Raw genomic sequence first — 9,149 nt, 5'->3', positions numbered from 1 at the left:
ACAAAACACCCAGTCAAAAACTCTGAAAATAACTATATATCAATTGAAAGATTTTAGAATTTTTCACTTTTTTTGAGATATAGATTTCGTTACGAATTTAACTACTTACAGTTACGCTTATAGTGGATTAAAACTTTTTTAACTTTTACATAAACATAATTTGAAGGAAGAATATCCTAAACAACCGATCAAACACTCTGAAAATAACAACTTAAATAAAAATCTTCCATGTTGTAAAATGTAAATTGATCCTTTAATAAATTTTATTACGTAAAATTGTTTGACAATAAATTATTTTTAAGTTCTTATAATAGGATCTGAAATTTTTGTAATTCTATATTCCCCTCGTTATCTAAAATGGATGTTTTTGTGTAGAAAGCCTTTTACCTCAATTTGTACTGAAAGGAACTTATTATTTTGAAACCAAATACAATGGATAAGAATGAAATTGTAGAAAGACAAATTAACCAAATTTAGGATTAAAAGAAAAGAGAAAATAAACAATATTTTACTTATTAATACTTTTTGAACCGTTAATTGCAGAGAAGCATATATTGAAGAAGCTGTTGTCAGAAACAATTTCGATTCCAGGGAAAAGAAAAAGTTGAATAGAAAACAGTCTTAAGTGGTAAAAGTAAAACCAAAAATTATCTTGCTTTTCAATTGAGATAAAATTATACATTTCGCTATTTAAAAACGTGTTATTTTGATATATACAAAAAACTCAAACTTTTAATTTTCTCTCTCAAAGTTATATAAGTGGAATTTATTGAAAAAAAAAACAATTTAACTAAGAAACACACTCGTGAGCTCTCTTTTGTCTCGTAATATAATTTAAAACAAATTCCTTCTCTCATATTATATATATATATATATATATATATATATATATATATATATATATATATATATATATATATATATATATATATATATATATATATATATATATATATATATATATATATATATATATATATATATATATATATATATATATATATATATATATATATATATATATATATATATATATATGCGTGTGTGTGTGCGTGTGCGTGCGTGTGTGTGCGCGCGCGCGCGTGTGTGTGTGTGTGTGTGTGTGTGTGTGTGTGTGTGTGTATGTATATATATGTATATTATTTATTATTATTTATTATTCCAATAAAGATATATTAAAATTCCGGAAAACAAAATAAAGAAAAGACATAATCTCTTCATGATCTCGCACGATTATATCATCAGAAAGGAGTGCTTTCTAATATTGTATCAATATAGCTAAACAAAATATATCAATATAATAGTGTGAAGAGCACTCAAAAAAATTTAAACGAAAATAGAACACATTAAGTAAAAAACATATACGAAATAAAACATATGAAGCAAAAATCAGAAAATAAAATGTAAAGAAATTACAGAACAAAATACGAAAGAAAATCTATATAGTGTGGAGCAAATTAAAATGAAATTACGCGTACCGGAATCTTTCAAGACTGATTTAAAATATTTTCGTAATAAGATTGCCAGATTACAAAATATGAAAGCATATATAAAGGAATATCTTATGGCACGTTCTTACTGCAATACTAAAGCGCGTTTAATTTGTTAGTTATCTTGGATGGGCCCGAAAATGGATGTGCACAAGGCAATAACATTATACTGGATAATTTAAAGCTTATAACCGATATGGTTGATAACTAATTATACAATTTTAATATTTTTAGTAAATTAACAATTATTTCAAAATAAGGAAAGGAAAAAAACAGGATTTGCTCGTTTTGCATTGATTTTTAACAGGCGCTAAATTATTATTACTGCTGAAATAAAAAAATAGGCTCAAAGAGCAACGCCCTAAACTCACGACATTAGAAGACCGAGTTCAAAACGAAAGAAAATTATAAGTTTATTATATATATATATATATATATATAAAATACTTTTTACTTCATGTGCTCTAATTTCGTTTCAATTTTTTTGTGCTCCTCGCACTATTGTATTGATATATTTTACTTTGGCTATATTAATACAATATTAGAAAGTACTCCTTTTTGCGGATATAATCGTGCGGGCTGATGAAGAGATTATATCTTTTCCTTGTTTCGTTTTCTGGGTTTTTAATTTTTTTTTCAGGTATCAAAAATTATATTTTTTTAAATACTTTTGAAAACTATTTTTATTAATTTTCAAAATGAAGAATAAAACAAAGAAAAATAATAGACATATGAAAAAAAGTGGGGGAATAATAAATAAAAAAATAACAAACAACAGTTTAAAAAAAAAAAAAAGGAAGAAATTTTATTTGAAAAACCGGGAAGAAAAACCGGAAAAAAAAGATATCTTTTCCTCAGCTCACACAATTATATCCGCAAAACAGAGTGCTTTCTGATATTGTATCAATAAAGCCAAAGCAAAATATATTAATACAATAGTGGGAGGAGCACTCAAAAAAATTTTTTATAAAAATAACAACAAATAAAATAAATCACAAAAAGTAAAAATAAGTAAAAATAACATGTAAAAACAGAAAATAAAATAAAATAAACAGAAGAAACATTAAATTATCCCTTAAAAAAATTTTTTTTTGTTAATTTTTTCATGTGCAAATCCATTTCGGGCAAATCCGTGTTAAAATTATCTACTAAAAACTTTTTTTCTTTGATAATTTAAATAATTTTCCTATGTGCTAATCCATATCGTGTAAATCCGCGGCTAAAATTATTTGCAAAACAGGCAATTTATGTTTCTCTTTTCTATTTTATATGTTTTCTTAAATAAATATCTATCTTCTAAAACTATTTGTGATCAATTTCTGAAAGTATCCAGTATAATATTACCTTGCTCACATCCATTTCGGGCCCATCCTTGGTAACTAACAAATCAAAGCTCAGAATAACAAATCACTTCAGCAGTGCAGTAAGAACGACACTTTAAAACCCTCTTGTTACACTCAATTTGCGCTTTTATTTTCATATTTTGTAATCTGGCAATCTTTCTGCGAAAACATTTTTAAATCATTCTTGAAAAATATCCGTCCGTGTAAGTTGATCTGATTTTACTACTCGCTTTATAGTCCCCTTTGTAATGTTTTTCTTTTTCTTTTATTTTCTGTTTTTACTTGCTATTTTTACTTATTTTTACTTTTTGTGATCTATTTTACTTGTTGTGCTCCTCACACTATTGTATTAATATATTTTTCTTTGGATTTATTGATACAATATCAGAAAGCACTCTGTTTTGCGGATATAATTGTGTGGGCTGAAGAAAAGATTATATCTTTTTTTCCGGTTTTTCAAATAAAATTCCATCCTTTTTTTCTTCTCTTTTTTTAAACTGTTGTTTGTTATTTTTTTACTTATTATTTCCCCCCCCCCTCTTTTTTTTCATATGTCTATTATTTTTCTTTGTTTTATTCTTCATTTTGAACTTATCTAATGAGTTCTGTTTACTTGCAGCTAAGCGCAATAAATGAAACTTATTGTTTTTCTTAACTTTCTTCGTGTTTTCCTGTATTTATTTATACATATACATATATATATATATATATATATATATATATATATATATATATATATATATATATATATATATATATATATATATATATATATATATATATATATATATATATATATATATATATATATATATATATATATATATATATATATATATATATATATATATATATATATATATATATATATTGTTCTTATTATATACATTTATTTTTATTATATATATAATCAAAATTTTGAGTGGAATTTCTTTTTAGAACATTCATATTTTCTTCTCATTCAAATCTGAGAAAAATCTGTGAAAGGACCGATCATTTAATGACCAATAAAACAGGGATTTTCAATACCATTCTTTACAATCGTTGACTCATTCATTTCAACTCTTAAAAACTGAGAAATCGAAACCACGTATCAAGATCCTTTGTCCAATGTTATCACTTATTGTCATCAAACACAGCATTTCTTTTAAATGTGAAAGCAGAGAATTGATCAATGCCTTTTCTTCTTTGAATAAAAATCTAGAAAGAACATCAGATTAAACGATAAAATTGATTCAAATTGAGCCTATCTATCTCAGTATTGATTCCCATAGCTATTCAAAATGATGAAAATACATTTCTGTACATTTTGATATCAGTTCATAGAAGATTCTCATTTCTTCTGAGCTATATGTACTTCTAGAACAAAAAAAAATAGTTCAAATAAAGTTTTTCTCTTTCATAAATCAAAAGTTGTAAAATAAGGAGAATAGATGAAATAGAAAACGAGTCTTTTTATTTTTTTTTTCAAATTTTTTATAAGCTTTTTTGACAACTGAATGCTTTTTTTAATGCAGAAATTTTGTAACAAAAGTCTGAAATTGTCTTAAACGGCAATGATTAATAAAAGCTTAAATTCTTCTTTACTGTATTAAAACGTCTATATAGATCAACATTATATAAAACGTTAATGCTCTTCTAACAAACAGTCGCCAGTAGGCTTTACAGCATTATGGAGAAAAGGAAGATGTAAAAAGTTCATTTTTAACTTCAATCTTTACTAAAATGCACGAATCTTTAGAACATTTAAGAATTTAGGCTATTTATCCAACATTTAAGCTTTATAATGAAAAATAAGCAACTTTTAATATCATCAAATTCATGCACTTTCACATGATAGAAATAAAGTTTGCAAAAATAAAGTACTGAAGAATAATGCTCTGTATAGAGGCAATACAAGACAATACTCTATAAGAGATGACGGTAGACTGTAAACAGTTCAGGAACCAATTGCAGCCCAATACTTTCCTGTACTTTGGGTGCATCATCTTTAAAATCTATTTTGACCGTAAAATATTATACTTGAAATTTTTCACAGTAATATTCATTTAATTAGAGTGATGCAGTAACTTTACGGTAATTATTAACGTAAAAATTACGGTATAGCAAATTCATTGCTTCGTAACAGGTTCCGGTGAAAATGGATTTTAAGATAAAAAGTATCGACCCCTTGAGTGCCGGTACTTTTTACCGTATTTTGATCCAGGGTTTTATACAATATACAAAAGTTTTTAGGCTGCTTGTGCTTGCTTAAAATGTTTGTTTTAGTTTTAAGATTTCGAATTCATACATGAGCTTATTTTGCTCGTATTAATGTGAATTTTCAAATACCATTGGAAGTATGCATTAACGTTGATCAAGGGCAGCCCGAAATTTAACTCAGTAATTACAAAGCACACACGCAATGATAGTTCGTCTGTTATTTACTTTTTTCTAATATAGAGATTTGAAATTAAATTTGTTTTATCGAAGAAGAAATATTTTTTTAAATTTTAATTTGAAAGCTTTTTAGTAAGTTAATTAAACAGATTGAAAAGTTTTTCTATAAAAAATATAAATTTAAACTTGCAAAAGTAAGCTTAAGGAACATATCTTGTGTGTTTAGATGCAAAGCAGTTTACTGTAATATGCTCCTCAAGTAGAATTTAAACATTCACTAGCACTTTTTGTAAAGCAAAGTGATTACCTTATTGTTCTACAGAAGTGTTAAAAGAACTTTTCATGACATGAAAACAATCGTAATCGTCAATTTCAGTAAGTACAATATTTTGCTTGTTTGATGCTTATTTTGCACTCTCATTTCCATTTTTGATCATGTAGCAATGCTTGAACAGTATTTTCTTATTTTTAAGAATCATTTAGTCACTTCTTGTGTGTCAGTCCAGGGCATTCTGTGAGTGTTCCCCAATTTTTACTTGAGTGAAAAACTGTAACACTATATGAAGAAACGCAATAATTGCTGCTTAATTTTATTATATAAGTTTTTTTCGGGTTCAAATCCTGGTAAAGGCTGAGTTCTGTTTTACTCGTACTCCTTTTAATTCATGCTGCACTTCCCAATAACTTGTGAAATTGATAAGTTACAAGTAGCTGCAATAAAATAGATATTTAATCACTAATCGTCCAATTCAATAATTCAGTGTTTATTATTTTAGCCACTGGATGGCGCTCCTTAATTATGCAATGTATAACTTTTAATAAGTTTCACTCCCCTACTCATCTATCCTCCACCTTGTTAAAAGCTCCCACCTTATATTTACTAACTATGCTTATTTACTAATAAACAATTTTAAAAGGCGATCTGAACTTTTTACTGAATTAATAGTGTGTCAATTCATTGAGTTAGTCACATTCCTGCACTATTGAATAATATAAAGGGAAGACAGCACAAGTGAACATGCACAAGACAGAAGTAAGCAATATTTATCTCTGCTACCTTTTAATCATTTAAGTGCGTGATTACAAACTATGCTTTTTACTGAATTCGTATCCTCAAACAGGTGATGATTCCTACTTTCTCAATTGCACGAAATATTCTTTACTGAGGATAGAAGTTTCATAAAAAAATGAAAGCTTGGTAATTCATTCTCTTACAGTGGGCTTAATAGAGCAAGAAAATGTTTAAAGCCCGTACCTGTAGACAAATTAGAAAACTTTGAGCCGTTCATCTTTGAAAGCATCTACCACTATGAAACTGCAGAAAATATTCCAACAAACAAAGATACAGTTGCAACGTTAAAGTTCAAGATGGATAATATATAAAAGACGATTATGATAGATAAAACGATGTGATAGATAGATGATTATGATAGATAAAACGATATGATAGGTAGATAATTATGATAGATAAAACGGTATGATAGATAAAACTATATGAATGATAAATTACTATGATAGATAAAACGATATGATAGATAGATAGGCATTAGATACAAGAAATCGAACGAAAATTTATCATAAACGATATAGAATGGTAATTTATACATTATCTCAAATATTTTCGCGCTACCCTAAAAAATTATGCTTAATTTACCAGATTGTAATTTTTAGTTAGCAAGCAGATTTAAAGTAAGTGGGTTATTTCGGTTCAAGAAGCATTTTTAATCATTAAACGTAACATGATTAAAAAGTAATCATTTAACAATATAGAATATAGATTTCATTATTTATATCAAATCATTTAATAAACTCTTTTTTTCTTACTAAAAGACTGACAATTTTTATTATGAAAGTAATGTTTTATTTTTAACAATTAAACAAATAAAAGTTTAAGAAAAGTAAAAACAAAATCAAAGTAAGAGGTCGTTTCTATCTAATGGTATGACATTAAGTTGCTTTTTTTTCGTAGATAAGCGTACAGTTTTAATATTGATAGATAAGTCTTCCATTTACAATTCCATTTTGCACTTATTGGAATTTATGCTGCATAAAAGCTAAGCAAATTCAATTCAAATCAGAAAATAATTGTTCCTTTTAGAAAGCCTTTGTAACCTTTCATTGATTTTATTTCAGATGTTTAATAGAAAGCATTTACCGATAAAGATGAATCACCGAATTATCTAAAATTATAGCTTTTATGTCAAAATGCTCAGGGCATCGAGCTAAAACTGAAACAGATAAAGGGAATTCGCTTCGAACGTTTACTATAAAATTTTCAAATTAAAATATTCCTTAAAAGGTTTTTGCATCTTACTATTTATTTACAAAATATAATAAAAGAAAAATATAATAGTATAAAATAACGTCGTAAAAGGTGTGTGGTTTTTCATTTTTGAAAAGTGCCTTCGGCTAGATTCGAATTTATATATAAAAACCTCGGCAAGAAATGCTCTAATATGTCTTTTTAGAACATCACCTGAAATTCGTTTGCCTCAAAAGACGTAGGAAAAAAACTATAATAATCTCTTAGAGCAGAAAAGTATCGTCTGCTCTTTTGTACTTCGCATTTTCGTTTCTGAAGATATAAATAAGAAAGACAAAATTCGGCTGGCGAAAGGCAGTTTTAAGGAGGTAAAAATGACAGCGATTTTCTCTAAACTGTAGTAGATATCGGTTATTAACATAAAGATGGGAGTTATCGTGGTTTTCTGATATCTTTTTTTTTCTTTCTGCAGTTTTTTTTGTTGGAGTTTTTTGCGTAGCTTTTCGCTTCGAGCGAAAGTTTCTTTTTATTTTCTTAACCGAAATTCTAAAGTACAACCAAGATAGGGAAGTATCGCAAGTTCTGCTTTTTAAATGGTTTAAAATATCGCTTTTACGCTACTTGTGAAAGTTTCTTTATGTTGTAGTTTCGGGAGCTTTCATGAATCCCTGAAAATGTTTCGAAAAATTCTCTCCTTTTCTACTGTTTTCCTGAAAAAGTTTTTCCTTCTTTAGCAAAAACGTTTGCGATTTGATTTTTAAAAGTCTGACTTATGTTGTTAATTACACAAAAGTTTCAAAAGAATATATTTTTTTAGGACAAAGTTTTGCACTGATTATTTAATGTTAAAACAAAATGTTCCATCTTTGTTCTTAATGACTTGTTTTTAAACTCTTTGATTACTTTCAAAAAGATTTTTTACTAAAATAAAGTTAAAATAAGAATATATTGATAAATATTGAAGACCTGATAATAATGTGGTGAAGTTTTTGAAGAGCAGAACTTATTTTTATGCGGTGGGCATTAAAAACATTTTTTCCAGAACTAGACTTTCAATATTGCAGAAATCTAAAATTTCTAGTAAATATTATATCTAAGTTCATAACTTTAATAGTGGTAACGAAAATAAAATAAATTCAATCATTTAAGAGTGTTTTACTACCACTATATTTTGCAAAGGAAAACTATCTATTTATCTATCTATCTATCTATCTATCTATCTATCTATCTATCTATCTATCTATCTATCTATCTATCTATCTATCTATATATATATATATATATATATATATATATATATATATATATATATATATATATATATATATATATATATATATATATATATATATATATATATATATATATATATATATATATATATATATATATATATATATAAACTGTTCCCTATAAAACTTTACAAGCATTAAAATCGCATCTTAAAAAAGTCTTCTTATTGCTTGCATTAACGTAAGACATAGAAAGTCTTTTTTAATATTAACATGATAAACATATTCATTTATGACGCAATATATCATTTTCAAAATTGATGAGTAAAACTTGTCTAAAGTTATAATTAAAGTGTATATAAAGAAGTTACTTTTTCCCCAATATACCTTGTTTTTAATTTGCTACTTAACGATCTAATACATACTACACATGAAAGTGTAC

This window comes from Parasteatoda tepidariorum, chromosome 1 (assembly GCF_982258835.1).
Source record: "Parasteatoda tepidariorum strain Cologne lab strain chromosome 1, Ptep-v5.0, whole genome shotgun sequence".
NCBI classification, from domain to species: domain Eukaryota; kingdom Metazoa; phylum Arthropoda; class Arachnida; order Araneae; family Theridiidae; genus Parasteatoda; species Parasteatoda tepidariorum.
The sequence above is the reverse complement of the archived record's forward strand: the minus strand, read 5'-3'. Positions refer to the sequence as shown.